Source organism: Cygnus olor, chromosome 2, assembly GCF_009769625.2.
Source record: "Cygnus olor isolate bCygOlo1 chromosome 2, bCygOlo1.pri.v2, whole genome shotgun sequence".
In the NCBI taxonomy this organism is placed as follows: domain Eukaryota; kingdom Metazoa; phylum Chordata; class Aves; order Anseriformes; family Anatidae; genus Cygnus; species Cygnus olor.
Window position 1 is genome coordinate 53,854,030 of NC_049170.1, and position 18,696 is coordinate 53,872,725.

Sequence of the window (18,696 nt, forward strand, 5' to 3'; positions counted from 1 at the left end):
GCACGCAAGAAAGCACTTCTTCTGACATTTTTGTAGACATAACGTTCTTTCACCCTTTTGCCTTTCAGCAAAGCCTTGGGAACAGACTTGCTCTGATTGATAAAACTCTGGAACAGAAAACACTGGCAGGGATTGCCACAATAGAGACTGTAATGAGGGATACATGGTGTATACTGTGTGCACAGCCACTCTTTCTATGCAACTTTAGGCTGAAAATGTGGGGATTTATACAACGTATTGTGTCCACTCTAGTATGAATTAAAAATAGAAATGACAAAGAATGTAATTTCCTTTGTCTGTTTACTGATGTTTCCTCATGGTTTTATCTGGTTAGTTTCCATTTTGCTTAGCAGTAAAGTTTTAATTTGTGTAATTGGGTATGTGAGGAACTGGAAGATGGCCTACATTTATAAACTGCTGAACACTGTCACCAAAATCTTCTGCACGACCTGGACGGTTACCTTGAAACAATGGCATTTCTGTAGGCTAAACCTTGCCTCTCCCAGTAAAACAAAATTAAAGACAAAAAAAAAAAAAGAATGGCCAACAAATAAGCAACAACTTATAGGAGAGCCTAGTCGGAGATGTGGAGGGCTCCAAAAGCTCTCAACCCTTCAGCAGAAGCCCCAAAATACCAGCAAAAACTTGTGCCTCTCAGGCAATTTGTAGATCCTAGAGACAATTACCGCTCCCATGTCCTCGAGCTACTTGCCCGGTCCCTGAGGACCTGATCACTCTTAACCGATCTCCGAGGAGCTTTAATCAAAACCCACTTCTGGCCTGTGAAATGGGAGAGAGCGGTTGTAACTCTGTGGCTTCAGCCTGGCAGACACACGGACCTGAGGGTCAAATGTCCTCATGGTTCCCCAGCACCACCCCAGCTCCTCTGGGCCTAACAAAATCCCTTCCCTCCCTCATCAACAGCGCTGCAGAAAGCAGCCTGGCATCGCTGCAGCGCCTGGCGACCCCGAACAACCTCAACAGGTGCACTGCTCTTGCGGAAAACACATGTTGCTCTGCCACTATTAATACACCGCGAGTGTGAATGGCATATGCATGTTTGTTTGCGTGGGGAGCATAAATTACGGAGCTCCTGGGCCTGCAGTCATCACCTTGCAGCTACAGGAAGGTTTCTGGGGAAGGCAGGGCATTCGGTCTAGGCACAAAACCGCACCCACGTAGGCTAAAGGAGGGCTGGAGCTCCAGGGCCAGCCAGCCACAGCGAGACGTGCGAGTGCCAAATCAGCACAGCGTCCGGCTGAAGGTTTCAATGCTCCAGTGACCTGCAGGGTTCACGGATCAGGGAAGAAAACAGATAAATCACGCTGCCTCCAGACAGCCTGGCTGAAGTAATGCTGCCGTCGACAGCCTCCTCCTGCATTGCTGCATGGACCAGCTGCTTGCTCCCCACACTGTTAAGCACAACACAGGAGCTGTTTATTGTTTCAGATGTAAGAATGTGACATGGCAAGTCAAACTCATTTCCTGGGAAGGGAAAAGAGGAGAAATACAGTCAATCAGCCCCGCTACTCAGCATCAGCTCTGTGGCCACCGTACCAAAGACATACCCCGTGAAGCTCGCAGCAGTTTCCATGTCCCAGCATCTGTATTTTACCTCTGGATAGCTCTGGAGCCACGCACAGCAGAACAATAAGGCCTACTTTTGCAGCGAGCAAGAAGGAGCACTGATCCTGAACTCGTGGACAGAAATCAGGTTACCTGCCGTTCCCTTCCAGGTCCTAGCCTGAGCACACAGCTGCTGCATCCAAGCCATGCATGCTCACAACGGATGAGAAAAGGGGAGAGCTGGTGAAACTAAAGAGCTCTGTGCTCATTTATCTCAGACCCCCTAGTTATATATGCAGATAGAGGAAATGGTGGCCCTGAAACCTCTCCCTCACGGCTGGAAGATCTCTAGAAGGTGAGAAAGGCGTAGATTCAAACTTCCCTGTGATCTTGTCAGCTCATGTTTTCATTGATCAGACTCCACTGCTCCTGCCACATGAAAGAGCTGGCTGAGTGGTGCAGAACGAAAACGGAAAACACGAAGCAGCTAGCACTGTTTTTTTTCCCTGAATTCACATAGCTGTGCTACAAATCTATACCTTCTCCAAATCACTGATGCAAAAGAGATTATCAGCAGTATACACGCCACACACCCCCCAAGTATACAGCGACCAGAGTGCACCAGTCATAGCAAGGAGGACGCTTGCATTCTCTCCATCCATGGAGAAAACAATGATAAAGCAAACCAAAAAAAAAAGAAAAAAGAAAGAAAGAAAAAAACTTTGCTAACAGCTTAGAGGAAGGAAGACTAGCTTTTTATTGCCCCAAAGTGCCTGTGCGTGGTGAAACCATGGCCATTAGCAGCAGCGACTTCATGTAGGAAGTGTTACCACCCGTGACATCCTTTGCAGCCGCCGGGGAGCCCAGACCTCACACGGGCAGCATTTTCTCTGCACAGGGCTCTGGTGGAGAGGGCGTTCCTGCACCCCTGCCCGTTGCCCCCCTCCCTTGGCTGTGCACAGCGATAGCTCACAGCGCTTCGGGCAAGCGAGGCAAGAAGCCTGGCTACATCCCCTCCAGCTGGGGACACAACACGAATGCTACCAGCCCTGATGCAACCCGTGAGCGTAATTGGGCCTCTGTACAAACAACTGGCTGCCCTTGGCTGATGAGACCACCTTCATACTCTCATGGTGATCCCCCAAATCCCATCTCATTTTTTGTGTGTGTCCTAGCCACGTCCTCTTCTCTTGAGCTCCTGCTGACCAGTCTGCAGTGAAAGACAGACTGCATCTCATGCTTGCTTTCTTCTCCACCAGACCTCTTCCAGATTTGCCTCCATCTCACCTGTTTCCCACCCACAACATATTTCCCCAAATCTGGTAGAAGGCAAGGCTATGGACGTGCCCAACCTGCTGCACCGACACTGGCCAGGAGGGGCTGTAGGGACCAATGCACGCCTGGGAGAGCACAGCTCAAGCTACTCCTTCCTCGAGGTGGCACTAAACCGTTTTTTTTTTTTTCTTTTCTAAAGCACAGATATTGATTGAGAAAAAATAAAAGAGAACTTGACTTTTCTAGGTCTTGGAAAAAATAGCTACTAGAGGAAACAAGGCAGGCAGGCGGTTTTGCTGGGGCAGGGCTCCCTGCCTCTGCACCCGCAAGCTGCCTGCCCTGCCTCTCGTCAGGGCCTGCCATGGAAGCAGTGTGGTTGACGGGCCCTGGATGTACTGTCCCAGCCCGTGGCAATGCAGCAGCATGCTGATGCACAAGCAGGGGCTGTATGTGCTCCCCACAGGAAGATGCAGAGCGTAATACGTGGTGAAGGCACGGCCCCCATGAGCCAAGCCGGCAGGCTGAAGCATCACACCCATGCCTATCTGATCGAGCCATCCCCTACAGAGAGGAGAGAGAAAAGATGCTCAAAGCAAATGGTCTTTTGCAGCCATGACAGCTGTTACACAGCTTTTTGGCAGGAGCCACAATTCATACTGCAGCCTTGTCACTCTCCACCCCTTTCCTGCAGCTCCCTTCCCTCATGGACCACCTCCACCAAGTATCTCAGCAAGGCTTATGGCAGCCCCACGACATCTTGGGACGACTGCAGAGCGCCGCTCTCCTGCTCCATTTTCCTGTTGCCTTCTGTCTACCGGCATCATTTCTGGGCCACCTTCAAGCAAGGGCAAAGAAAAAAAGGAAAGGATCTAAAACCACTGGATGGTATATAGTCTTTCACTGCTCATTAAAGGCATACCAATGGAAACAGGTAGCAGCTGCGGCTCTTCAGCCCTTCCCGTCAGCTTGCTAAGGCTTACTCCCCGCTTTTACACAATTGATTAGTTTGAAAAAACTGTTTATCACAAAGGCATTCATTTAATTTAACTATCCACAGAGGCCTCAGATAACATGCTTCACAGGTCCCATTCTCAGACTCATAATGATCAGCTCAATCCCCTGCAGCCTCAAATCCCTTATTTAACAAGCACCTTTGGATCCAAGTACAATATTACACAGCTGACAAAGCAGCAATTAAAGAGAAATATTTTAAAAGGTAGGGACGGTGAGACACAATCAGAGACACAATTGCCAGAACCCTGTGTTAACTAAGGACACTGGAGCAGTATGGATGATCCAGCCTCTTCACCACTTAATGTGAATAAACAGCTTACGAGTGGGAGAGGCTGAAAGGGGAGCAGCCTCCTTCCCTGTCACCGGAGAAGACATGTGATGATCACTGAGTACAAGAAAAGCTCCCGTTTGTGAAATCAGTGAAAGGCAGGAGCCCGCTTCTCCTCCCTGCAGCTTTCTAATGACGACACCGAGCCCCCTGCTTAGAGAGTACCTTTCACCACGCCATCTCACATAACCCTCACGATGCAGACGTGCAATTGGGTTAAAAGACGAGAGCTTTCTGACACCTTATTCATTCAGATGCCTCTGGTTTGGGATGTATGACCAAGGCCCTCATGCTTGTGTTTTCTGAAAAGCAAGCCTGAACCTAACCCAGAGCCCTCTGCCTTTCCCAGAGCCACACGGACAGGCCCTCCTGCCCTCAGAAGCACCAGACATAGGCCACACACCTCAGAGAGAGGAGAAGGACCTTTGGAAAACACAAAGTCCTTGAAGAAGTCTCAAGAAGACTTGAGAACAGCTCCTCTCTCCGACAGGAGGTTTCTGTAGCAGGCATGGGCCTGCAGCTAAGCCCTGGGCCACCCTTGAGGCCTCATCTTCAGCAACACCGGCACCGCATGGTGTGTCTGCCTGCTGCTGCGTGCTGTGTGAGCAGCAGGGTGAGGGCAAAGCCCTGGACGGCAGGGCTGACCCACCTTACCCTTTACACCATTACAAAGTGGCCGGCGTTGTTTAAATCGCAGCACTGACCGCTGGGTTGGTCCCTGGAAGGCTGCAGCTACGGAAGGCTGTATTTTCGGTTAGCTGAGAAGCAAAATAAACAGCACGGTCTTGACCTCGCTCTTCTCCTGCTAGTAAAGCCTAACCAAGAAGCAAAAGGGAAAAAAAAAAAAAAACAAGGACAGAAAAAATACAGCAGAGTACAACCTGTTCCCTCAGGTGGGCAAGAGGCTGACTCTTCCCCACGTAGAAGTGCTACCGTACAGCCCTGCCAAAATGCTGGCTGCACAGCCTCGGAGCTAACATCAAGCTCTCCATTTGCAACTACTGAAGCGATGTGCACTGCTGTCCCTAGATAGTCTAGAGGTTTCCTTACAAAGGTTGTTTTACAAGGGCCGGGCATTGGAGAATGGCTTTTACCAGTTCAGCAAAACATTTTTATTGCCTCAGTTTCACAATCCGTTTTTTCTCAAAAAAATCGACCTGGCAGAGGATCTAAATGACAGCCGAAGGATAGTTTTGAAGTAAGTCACTCTCCTTATAATAAAAACAAATTGAAAAGATGCATATGCTACGGGACTTGTGAAGAGCAAAACCCAGGCTCTTCCAGGAAGGGTTTGCAATTGGCAGACTGGGTTTCGTTGCAGCGAGCACGACAGGAGCGCAGCCAGGTCAGCTCTTCCCCAGGACCACAGCCCCTCTTGAAGTTGGCATCAACCACCGCAGCTCCCATAAACAAACTTATGGCATGTTTCAAAGTAAAACAGGAGGGAAATAAGCCTGGAAATTATCCAACCTGTTTTTGAATGAGCGCTTCAAGCGACAGAGACCTCAGGAGTCCCATAGTTACCACTGCTAGGAGACGATCCCCAGCTAAGAAAGGAATAAAAAGACCCACCCAAGTAGGAGAAGGGCTGCAAAGCTAAGGAGCTAGGAGAGGCCATGAAAGAAAATACGTTATTAAAAAAAAAATCAAAGCAAGAACACCAAAGGAGAAAGAAATAAGTCTCCAGGATTAGCAGGGAGAAGTACAGATTTAAGAGAGATCCATTGTGGGAGAACAACTTTATAAAAGCTTACAACACAACGATCTTTAAAAATAGCTTTATTTCTATTGCCAAAGCAGCACCACAACCTGCATCAAATGAAGTTACAATCCTTCAAGAAGCTGAATGCACTGACTTTAATGGGATTTCATGGTGCTCAGTAACTTGCAGGATTAGGTCCCTGTCACCCAGTGCCAAGTCGTCCAGGAAATCACAAACAGTAAAAACAACCCTGTAGAGTTACGCTGTGCACGGTCTTTTACATATATGCAACTGGATCAGCCGTAACAACGATGACAACATCCAACACCCCAGACTGGAATTACTACAGTGATGGGGGTACTGAAGGTTTTGGAGAAATGCACCACTTTCCCTAGCTGTGTCCTGTGAGATTACAGCAGACAAGCAGGCTCTTTGGTGTGCATTTCAGGGTAGCTGGTTACCCTTTTTTTCAGTGACCGTGTGTGGCTTATTGCTTCTGAAAACAAGAGACGGTTATCAACGGCAATGGTTAGTTTACCTCCTACCCCAGTTTCCTATCCTATCCTACCCTATCCTATCCTATCCTATCCTATCCTATCCTATCCTATCCTATCCTATCCTATCCTACCCTACCCTACCCTATCCTACCCACATCTCTCCATCACCATCCACAAAGCCCACAAGCCCACAGCATCATCTACTCCAAACTGCTGCGCTGGGGCCAGATGATGAAGTTACAGCTATTTCCCTTGTGCCTTAGGCCATGTTCACACTTAAACACGTTTCTAAACCTATGCTCCTGGACTGTCAGCTTTTTAGGAGGAAAGGCTTGGTGCCGAGCGAGACAGGCTGCAGGGTGAGCAAGGCTGGGGCGCCGAAGGAGGAGGCTACAGGCAGACAGGGGTGGTACAAAGATGGGATGGACCTTTGGGGAGACCGCATCCCTGCACATACAGAGGAGAGAGTGAAGTTAAATCTTCACAGGCAGCCTGTTTTGACATACCCTGAGGTTTCAGCAGTTTCTTTTAGTGACTAGAGCAATTTCTAAACCATTTTTGGCAAGAAAAGTGTGCTGGCACTAAAGGAGTAGGGAGATGCCATTTGAGGCATTTTCATGTGCTCCCTTCTTTTGGGGGCAGCTACCAGGAATGTTTAGCGATGTCATTTTTCCAAAAGTAGCATCACTTTTGATTTATTTTTTTCCCCATGTTTTCAAGCACTTGGTACTGACCACAAGGAGAGGACTTGTCCTCCACACGTTCACCTGGATGACAAGGAAGTGCACAACTCGCACGAAACAGCAGGAAGAGACGCCAGAAAGAAGGGAACCATTCGGAGAGGGAGGATGCTGCGGTCACCTGTGAAGGGAGGTGACATTCTGAGCATGGGTGGAAGAACAGCCAAAAAAAAAAAAAATTAGGAGTGGCTTGCAATAGGAAAGACCCTGCTGGTTTCCCTCGTCTGGTAGCAGGTCTGCAGGTCTGGTAGCCTGGCCAGCACGAGTGCGTGTCGTAAGGCTGCCAATCCCTGCACCAGGGACTTGAGACCAGAACTGAAAGGGATGCTTGTAGGTCAGGTTTGATCCTAAAGAGCCTGGGGGTGGGTGAACAAAGACGGGGTGGGCGTGTATGTAAAAATAAAAGACCGCAAGACACCTGGTTCTGAGTACTGCTACAAACCCATTCCTTTCAACGCCATTAATAGCACGCCAGACTTCACAGAAACAAAAGCAAGCAGCAAGGCTCTTCCTCTCTCAGACAATAAAACAGAATAGTAAAACAGAAGCAAAGACTGACTCAATTAGCCTAAGATCTTTTTGGTAAAGGTTACTCAAATAATCCACGTATGGAAGCTCTCCGCATCTACAACACTTCTGCACCATTATTTGTAATAATATGACACCTCAGCTTGCAGAAGGTGCCACACTGGATACTAATAGCACACTTATTATTAGATTTTCTGCATGGTTACATAAGCCTGCAAAAGGGGAAAAATGTAAATGATTCAAGAAGATATTCTTCCTGTGGTTCTCATGAAGCCTTTAATATCTGAAGATTGAAGAAGATCCCTCCTGGCAAGAAACAATCAATTTTTATGCTTCATTAAAAGAGTTCTTTTAGTACTTTTAAGAAAATGCTTAAAGGCAAGTCAAGCAAAGAATGTATATATTTTTTAATCTAAACATTTTGTGCTAAATTTTCCTCTCAGATCTTCCAAACTCTTCTCCTAAAATAAAACTAAGCTATGCATGCAACTTTGCATTTATTTCTTCCCTGTAAGCTGTGATCTGATGACATTTCATCCTATTTAAACCTACCTGTGTGAGTGGGCATGGATTTCGAAAAGGACAGAGGAAGGGCAAAAGCCCAAAAAGGGGCTACGTCCGCTCTGCGGTAACACTGAGGCAAGAAGACTGCAGCCACAACGCGAGCTCGTCAGTCAGTGCCAGCCCAGCTATGATAACTTAGCCGTGTCAACGCACCGGCACGAGGTGCACGAGAACCTGTCCTGCTGCACGACCACGAGCACATCCCTTCAATTATTCACGAATGCGCCAGTCCTAACAGCGATCTGCTAAGCACGTGGTTATTGCTCCGTCCTCAGAGGACCTCTCCCCTGAAATCAGTCAGTGGCGTACACTCATCCCCCAAGTCCCTATCTGTACCGGCCGGATCCAAGCCTGCTGAACTCCACGTGGAAATATTGTCCAGCGTGACACATGCCCGCAGGAATGGCAGGCTAATCCACTGCCGCTGACTGAACGTGTCCGCTATGAGCTCGCAGGTCGCTCAGCCCTATCCGAATGCTGCGCACACGATCGCACAAAGCACCAGATGCAGGGAGGGTTTGCTATGCGCAACAGCATCTGTCCTTACCTATCAACGAGCTGAAGGCTAATTTAAGGGTCGTATTCTCTCATACTCTGCAGCCGTGCAAACAAGATGTGCATGCCGCTGTTACTTGTGTGTAGGGACTGCTCGCAGCTTAGATAAATCATGTAACATGGGTTCAAAGGGCTGGCTGGCAAGTAGCTGTGAGCAGGAATCCCTGTTCTTTCCCCTTTAAATGTAAATGGTGTGTAGCAAACTTACTTTTTGGTGGACTCAGCGCTCCTGCCCTCATGCATATGGAACGGCCTCCCAGCCCACGGCAAGCCTCCGGCAGCAGCAAGGAGCTAGGTGGACATCATCAGCACGCCACCAGCTCCTCTAACCCATCTCTAGATCAGCAAGACCGTCTGAGAGCTGGCTCACCTTGTCTCTGGTGGAGAGAGGTGTTACTGCCCCCACTCGCATCCAAATACATGCAGGGCCCTCTGAGACGCACACTGAATTGCCCACACGGGGGAAGCTGTAGGGCACTGAATCACTGTACCCTCGTCCACTGAAAAAAAAGAACTACTGCAAAACTGCCAAGCCTCTGCAGCCAGAGTAAGCTGGGGCAAGGCTTGTCTGGAACCTGCATCCAGGTCGCGGCACAGGAGGCCGAGTTCAGGCTGGCTTCTTTACCCCAGGGCGGCAGGAATGAGCACCTTCTGCCTCCAGGTGCGACCACCCTTGTGACTGTAGCAAAGCTGGGATGCAAAAGGGTGCTGGTAGGAGGCAAGCGATAACGTTCTGCGGAAACAAAGGTGCTTTTGGTAAGCCCTCAAAGACCAGAACTCGGGGCTTCGACCTTGTCAGCACTATCTGCAAGAAGAAAAATCACCCTGAAAACGATTTGGGGTACTGCAGGTCCTCAAATCCCCTCACCGACTTCCGTAACTCTGTGAACACGCTATTCTGAAGAAAGCCTTTTCTGTCCCCCGCCACTCCATGGAGGCACCACTCAATGCAATGAGGGACGGCTCTGCGCAAGCATCGGAGCCTATCTGCACCCCTGCTCAGCTCACCACTGAAAATGAACTTTGTGAGGACCAGTATCTTGAACCTCATATTCCTAAATTAGGCTTCTAAATCCGTTTTTAGGAACTTAAAAAAATGCTTGCTTTATAGACAGGCTGAGCAGCTGCATCGCCTTTTTACTTACACAGAAGGCACAGTTGTTCAGCACCTTTGAGGATCAGGCCAGCTTTATTTGGGTGCCTAACTTTAGCCTCCTAGAGAAGAGCAAAGTAAGATTCGCATCCTTTGCAAAGGGTCATGCCTTTTTACCTACAAGCAGTAAAGCTGCCTGTACTAGCAAACACAAAACCTGAAGCAGCATTCCTGGAGTCACTTGTACCACCGGCATCCCACATCTAAGTAATTCCATTCAGATGCAAATGAGATGCATTGCAATTTCGGGATTATTTACTACATTTGTTTAGTACAATCACCTTGCAAGTAGTCTTTAAGCACTTTGTTTGCAAAGAGCTGCAAGAATTGCCCACAGGAAAGTGGATTTAATGTGCAGCATTTTATTTTTTGGAGAAACAGAAAAACCTGAATACAAAAAAGAACATCAAAAACATACCATAGAAACCTTGAAGCAAGGTAAGAGCCCCTTTTGAAAAGGCAGCTCTCCAACTAGAAAGAATACGCTTGCTTGCTTTTAATGCAGGTGGAAGCTACCTGCACTCACAGGGGTAGAGGAAACGAGAGAAAATACAAAAGGACAGAACTAATCTGAAACGTCTTGACAAACTTATTACAACTAGATTGAATTCGTAAGCAGGTTATTACATTAATTATTTACGGTCTTGCCTTAAGAGGAGGTAGGTTTTTGTGTGTGTATGCACATTTGGATTTTTTATACATTTATAACTGCTGATACAAAGAATTCTGTTCTTTGCCTTAGAAGAAAGGAGTTGAATCTGCCTTCATTTACACTGATCTAACTCTTAAAATTCAACAGTTACGTTGCTGTAAAATTACTATTATCGAGGGGAAGAGTATTCTAAAATTATCCTTTAGGCGGAGAGCACGAAGTCTGAAATGCTCGGTGCTTTCAACACTGTTTTATCAGTGCTGTGATCTCGGCATCGCTGGTAATTCAGCCGCCGAATGTATGAAAGGGAGCTTTGTGCTGGGTACGCACCAGGCCATGTAAGGCTTCCAGCTTCTTGACTGGCCAGCAGGGATGTTGCTCTTAGTAACACGGCAAGATTGATTAGGTACAATAAAAAAAAGGCATTTAGAAAGGCAGCAGCAGAATAAAGTTCCTCCCCTATGAAAGCTGCTACCGTGCAAGCAAGTGAAAAATGCCAACTTGTCAAAAAAGGCAAAGTGATCAAATATTCCAGGGACTGAACTAGCAAGTACATTCAGAGACCTGCTTGTAGCGGGAAAATCCTCACCCTGGTCTGGCCCAGAAGGAATGCAGTGTGATAGCTCTGGTGGAACACGCACGGACCCGCAAGCCTGTGAAAGCACAGGGAGCTCCTTCCCAGGGTGGAAGAAAGGGGCTGGGACGATGCTTCTGTTGCACACCGCGTATGGCAACACACAACTCACAAACACCTTTTCGGCTCTCCCATCAAAAACCTCCGCAGCAGGTAAGGACTGCAGTCAAAATCTGATCTGGATCCAGGCTCATCTCCAAAACGTGCCCTGGCACAAAACAGCACAGCAAAAATTTCACCGGCAAACGTGCTGCTCGCAGAAGGCTCCCAAAGTATCGGCTAATCTTTTTGCAGTGTGCTTAAGACTGAGTATCACAGCACTGATGTTTTACTCATCTACCAAAAAGCATGATTCACCACGGGCGGGTGGTGAGCGCCCTGCATGGGACGGCTTCCTGACTCCTCGCTGACAAACGGGTAGCTGGCACCCCGCGCCCTCCACTTGCCTCCCTGCGCAAAGCCCAAGCGTTGCACAGGCGGTCCTGCCTTTCTCCTGGCTCCTGCGTGGTCTGCAAACAGGGCACGGGGTGCCTCGAGTGAAGGCAGCTCAGCAGCCTGAGGCGGTAGCTGCCTGCCACGGTAGGTGAGCAGAAGGATACTGCTCCCAGAGAAGAGGTGAAGTGGCGATTCAGGGCTCCCAGTGCTGCCTTCACCCACGGGGATGGCTTTTAGCTGCCCTCCCTCCAGACCTCATTGCTCCATGATGCTTGCATGGGGTTTGGATGAAATTTCGGGCTGGGTAGCCCCTCTTTGTTCCTTGGACTTCTCCCCTTCGTCTGTATTCCTCATCTACGTGCCTGCTTCTTAGCGCTGAGGTAGCTACCCGCGAATACACACTCGAATTGTACACACAAAGAAGTGCAGATCAGACCAGCTTTCCTGCAAGTCCCCTCAGAGACAAGCCCAGTGCTATAAAGTTTGCAGAGCTGCTTTAAATATCTTTCTTATGCAGAACACAGCTTGGCTCGGCGAGGTGGTATATACACATTACTCTGTATACTGTGTATGTGTGAACATATGTTTGATAGCTAGCTCCCTCTATTCCGATACATGAAAACGAGTATATGCTTGTTCTTTTAAAACCTTGCTGCTGCTGACTTTAGCAGTGGTTCCCTCCCGGAATCTCGCTCCCCTCTGCCCCCTTCTCCCCCAGGAAGGCTTGTCGCCAGCCAGCAGGAGGACTTCGCAGCTGGCTCCCGAGCAGAGCCACGATGCTGCGAGCATCAGCCAGAGGGGGCTGCGAGAGTGTGCTGTGAGATGCCGCTGCCTCCAAGGGCTGAGCCTGCCTACTGTGCTAGAGGCTTTTCTCGCTTGCGTAAATCATTTCTTGAAATAATAACGCTTAAAATAGTTCAGCAAGTCTCCAGGTTTCTCACTTTTTTTTATGCGTGCAGAATTATGCATCCGGGATCGAACGCCCCGCGCGGCACAGCGGCTGATACCTGGCTGGGACCGGGGGCGAAACGCAATCGGAATCCGGGGACACCAAACTCATGGGGATGGGGTTGTGTGTTCACTCGCCAAACCACCCTCACCTCACGTTTGCTCATGTAGGCTCTGTCCTTTGGTGTTTTCTTATCCGACTGGATGCTAGCAGCAAAGAAAGGGGCCAGACTTCTCGGGATAATGCATTTGACGGTGATAAAAATGTTTCCATGGAGCTTTACAGCAAAACAAGAATTGCTGCCCTTTATCTGATGTGCACACATTTCATACTTGCAATATGTCTAAAGTGATTTTATGACTAAATCCTGGGAAAAATGCAAAGAATGCTTGGCTAGAAGCATACTTTTCCAGTAAAAACACAACATGGCTTATTAACTGCGGCACTTGGAGGAGGCTATTCAACATGAAGTGCATTTTTTTAGCTCAAGACCGAAAACATGTGTTTGGCTATACGTTTTCTTTGGCTTCAGGCACCAATTTGACTGACTACATTAGAGGGGTCTCCAAGCCCTTTTAGTGTACGTTAGCTCCAGTACAAACGAAGTGGTATTCTGTTAAACATGCCCGGGTACTGCAGCTGAAGGCAAGGTTAAAACCTCCTGACTTTTTCAGCATATATTAAGCAGAAATAATGGAAACAAAAAGCTCCATTAGGTACCTCGTTAGGATTTTTGTAGTTGCCGATCTGCAACCTTGTTATGGCAACACTTTTCAAAGTCACTGCAAGAAATGTTAATTGTGGCGATGGTGGGGTGGGGACAACACACAATGAGCTGCAAGAGAAGTACTATTAGTGTTACCGTGAGAACAGATTATGCCATTTCCATTCTATCTTTGAACGCTGGTGGGTGTAGGGTGATGTGACTCCGAATGATGTCAGATTACCCAGCCTACATTTTTCTTGGAAAGAAGCTCCTTCCTCCACTCCTCGAGCAGGAGGGCTTGGAAATACTGCGTTTAGGAGAGCTGAGCTGCATCGGGCTCCGAGGATGTCTCCCCGCTGCCTGGAATTTCTGTAACTGGACAAGGCAAAGGCGAGCGCTTCTCAAGTACCTGGAAACACTCGAGTATGCTCGCTTGGGCTTGTGAAACTGTGAGAACTGATAACAGGGGTTGGTTTTCTGGACTAATCCCCAGGAAGCAGGATTTCACTCCCCAGCGTGGGCTGGACTCCAGACAATCTCGGGCACATTTGTAAGCAGGTCATAATGTCACTCCTCTGCTCTCCCATTAAAATACGAATTGTGAAAGCTTTTGTCTCTAATCTGCATCTAACAAACCGGCAACGCTGCACAAAGGGGAAGAGTGAAACTCAGTCCAACGCGCCTAAAGGGTACGCTATCTCCGTGGCATGCAGCTACTACACACGAAACTGCCCAAGATAGAGCTTGTCAGGAAATGCAATCAAATACTCGGTTTTGCTTTGAACCAGCAGTGGGATTGCACTTCTCTGCTCCCCTCCTTTCCCCACTGTACCATGAAAAGCCGTGACACGGACTCGTGCCTACGGTGCTGGGGCCAGCCCCGGGCACATGGGTTTGGGTTGCACAGACTGCACCGGGCAGTAAAACCCTGCCAGGCAGTAACCCTGTGCACTGCTAAATGCGAAGAGAGAGCAAATTTCCACCCCGACAGACAGACACACACTGCAGGACAGGTGGCCAAACCATGAGGATTAGTCAGCTTATGTTTGAGCCAAAGACAAAATATTTTAAATCCCATTCAGGGGCACAACACACTCCCTCCTCTCACTTTTCCTAACCCCACAGCTAGCTCATGCTTGCTGGCACTGGCTTTGCTGAACTAGGTGGTGCTTCTCCTTTGGGATCAGGAGGCTCTGGACTGTGCTCCAGCGTGAGAAAAGACAGGGTCAGATTTTTTCTGACCACATTTTGTTGTGCTGTCACAGCTGGGGAGGCAGAGAGATGCTGTCTGGTCCAGTTCAGCCTTCCACAGTACACCGAGGGATGGCCGCTTCTCCCTGGTTTGGCAGTGCAAGTGAGGGTGAGCAGGCTTCTCCCCCCTCTCCCGTATCGGGGAGCAGCTCCACTCAAAGCAATAGAAACCATCTGGCAGCAAACCCAGGATCAGGCCCAGAAAGTAAACCTACACCAAACACTGCTTATTTCCTCTGCTGATGGACTCGTGCAGGGCAGAGCGGGGGTGAATCACCTCCATGTGTGCAAAAATCACTTGCATGGTGCTACTCTTCTCTTGAAACCATGTCAAGCAGGCTCCAGCAACGCAGAAAGGAGAGCAGAGGTCTGCAGACGCCAGACTGGGCCTACATTAATCACTTCACCTCCAGCTTTTCAAATGCTGAAAAAAGCAGCCTTTCGAAGTGACAAAAGGAACTGCACACGCCACGTTGAGAAGCATTTGTTTCTTTTCTGGAAGGCTGTGCTCACTGTAAATACAGGATCTAGGTGGTTTTGTTTTTTTTCCCTTTAGAAAAATAAGATGCAGTACTTTTCTTTCTCTTGGTTACAGCAAGAAAGAAAAAAATGCCACATCTGAAACCCAGAAGTTTTTACTTCTTTTAGTGTCCTTCCAATGTGCACTGAAGCTTTAAAAATTAATTCTGAAACTCTTTGAGAAACGGGAAAGAAATGAAAATAAATTTTCAAGGCTGACAATTCTTCCCGCACTTGTACACCCTTACACAGCCACATAAGCACACCCTCACATGTGCTAACTTTTCTACTAGAAAAGTCGTGCATACAGAACAGGGCAAGAAGTTTGTCCCCGGGCCTGTGCAGAAATCCCAGGAACGCTTCTGGGAGGTGGAAACACGGCAGAGAGGACAGAGCAGCCATGAGTATTCAGCTGTGCCAGGAAATAAAGGACAACTCCTCAGCTCTTCTCACAGATCTGAATATTTAAATGTAAGGGGAAAGTAAGAGTAACACCCTCTCCTCTGAGGTGAGCCTGCTGGTAATTGCAGCCGTGTTACCGTGTCTGCGTGTAAAAGGAAAAGACTGTTTGTGATACACTGAAACATGTATTTTTGCTCATCACAAGACTGGCGCATGGGGTTTTCCCTCTGCTGAATAACCCCACTCCTTGTGATCATCCCCTGGCTTCTTACATTTCTGCCTGCTTCTCCTGTAGCCTTTCGGTGGCTGCTCTTTCCTCCTGAGATGCAGTTACTGCCGAACCACTTATATCTCATCCAAGATGCTAGTCTCACACTTGGCACAGCTCACGAGTCCTAAAGGGAGCCGCTGCCATGTGAGGCCGATCCGCTGTGCACTTAGTGCCACCTCATCCGTATCGGTGTCCCACTTACCTTTACCGACACAACCCAGGCTCACTGATACACCGTCCACAAATGTCAGGCCGAGCTCTGAGTTGTCTGTTGCTCACTTCCTTTGCCTCTCAAATCTGCAAGGGAATCTGCAAGAGACTGTTCTGCTGACCCGCTGCAATTTTTCTGGTGCTTCTTAATTTTTGTGTGTTTACCCTGAGCTGCAAAACAGCACTTTGCACATTACAGTTCATAGTGAAACATGGGCAATTTTTCTTCAAGCACCTTCCCTGCTCCTTTATTCCTCTCTATTTTAAGCAACTTTCAGCTGAGAACAATGTCAGACTGACAGCTCTGGAGACCAGAGTATTTCAGGGAGAGGAGCCAAGCACAACTCCCTTCCTCTATTAAAAGCTAAGGCGAGCTCCATACTGTAAGAAACTGCATCCTCTTTCAGCCTGCGTTAGTCACTGAAAATTCCCTGTTCACCAAAACGATGCGCTGGACAGGTACCAGACAAAAACCTACCCACGCAAATCCCTTCGAAGGACCAGGGCTCAAATCCCCGACCTAGAGGGACAATTCACACTGGTGAAGAGGGCACTCTCCATTTCCACACAGTCCCATACCTCTGCAGAGGATGAAGAGAAGTGAGCATGAGCAGGAAGGCTTTGGCAAAGGAGCTGCAGGAAACACAAACACCTCTGCTGCTGACGAGAGCCTGGTGGAGCCTTCCCAGCAGCCACCCCAAGCAGTCACCCCAGCCTCGATCTCGACCTCCCAGTTCTGATGTCAGTGGTGCCAAACACTAAAATCCTCATCTAGTTCCTTAGGGAGAGACGATGGCACTACAGGAGCAAGAGCAGCAGCAATGGGAAGCTACCATCCCCAAAACCTCCAAAATCACCCTTACCGGTTAAATGATGGAAAGCAGTTTCACTGAACGAAGAGAAGTACTGCCATACTCTAAAGTACTCACATGTTCAGAGATGAACAGGATGGCTTCTAAGCAGAAAACTAAGTGTGTGCCACAGAAATTCACGTCCTGCCCTCTGTAATGGCTGCCAAGCAAATTAGCACTGCAGTTGATTCGTTACCACACAATCACAGAATGGTTTGCATGGGAAAGGACCTTAAAGACCACCCAGTGCCAACCCCCTGCCATGGGCAGGGACACCTCCCACCAGACCAGGTTGCCCAAAGCCCCATCCAACCTGGCCTTGAGCACCTCCAGGGATGGGGCATCCACAGCTGCTCTGGGCAACCTGTGCCAGTGCCTCACCAGCCTCTGAGTGAAGAATTTCTTCCTTGTATCTAATCCAAATCTACCCTCTTTCAGTTTAAAGCCATTCCCCCTTGTCCTATCACTCCACTCCCTGACAAAGAGTCCCTCTCCTGCTTTCCCATAGGCCCCCTTTAGGCACTGTAAGGCCACTGTAAGGTCTCCCCAGGGCCTTCTCTTCTCCAGGCTGAACAACCCCAACTCCCTCAGTCGGTCTTCATAGGAGAGGTGCTCCAGCTCTCTGATCATCCTCGTGGCCCTCCTCTGGACCTGCTCTAACAGGTCCATGTCTTTCTTATGCTTATGTTCAGTTAGTTCGCCAAAGGCTGGGGGAGACAGCTATTTCACAGATTATTCCTTTAGGTTCTAACTGTAACAAGACGGGTCCATTTAAAACCTATCCCAGAATTTAAGCCTAACAGGACTATTTACAGAAAAGCTCTAAGTATCAAAAGGATTGTATTATCTGAAGAATTTAACAGGAACACAGCTCCAGTCGGTATCCCTTTTTGCAATTCCACTTAATCTTGACTGTATTATGAATTCAGAAAGCAAACCTCACAAACACGGCTGAAAAAAATCACTGCTTTCCTCCCAGATCTGAAACGTGCGCTTTCATTCAATAGGTTCAAAAACATTTTTGAACCACTTTTGTCTTCCATTAGTATACACTTAGGAAGGCACGACGCTACCTGAGAGCTGACCACGGCTGCTCCTTCAAAACCAGCGCACAGACAATGAGAACAAAAGCACGTTAAAAAGCAGAAGCACATTTCATTATTTACACGCATTACTCAATGTCGGTACAAGTTGATAAAAAACAAGTAAATCAGGCAACCAAAACCCAGCATATTACTAAGGGGTAAAATCAACCTTTACAACTTTGATTTTCAGGCCAAGCCCTATTTTGGGGTTGTTAAAAGCAGTCAACCAGCCAGCAGCAGGCTGAGATGTGCGTGGTGACCAACTGCTACTTTCGTCACCAACATCCATCACACAAATTGATTAAATATAGTCTGCATCAGTCATTTAATAGTGGAGAAATAAAGCCATTGTAATGGAATATAGTTTGCAGGATCAATACTTCCTGCTAAGGAAATAAATGCTTTGACAACACCTCGACATCTATTTCTCTCCAGTCCCCTGTCCATGTCCCGATACTTAGGTGGCAGCAGGAAGGCGTTAACCTTGATTTTCAGTGACTCTGAACACCATATAAAACCCAGCTGGGACATCTAAGCCATGCAAATCCTCTTCCCTGCTTGGGGGGCTCTCAGAGAGAGAAAACACCATACTAAAAGACAGGCAGCTTCATATGCAAGACAGTCTGGTCTGCACACAGTGATGGAGCTCGGCACCAGGAAGCCTGCAGGGCAGCGTGTGCACCTGGTCTCCTACATCCCCAGTGCAAAGCATCAGCAGATGCAGATCCTGGGAGCTCTGTGTGAACAGCTGTGCCAGCAGCGATCTTCCCTCTTGAGCTTCCGAGCATGGACCCGAAGGATGTAAAAGG

The 18,696-nt window shown here is 48.3% G+C and overlaps 1 protein-coding gene across 26 annotated transcripts in view; it reads right to left on the minus strand.

The window, feature by feature from the left end:
• Positions 1 to 18,696, minus strand: part of ATXN1 (ataxin 1) — a 214,620-nt gene that overhangs the window by 37,865 nt on the left and 158,059 nt on the right. The gene's annotated exons all lie outside the window — the stretch shown is intronic.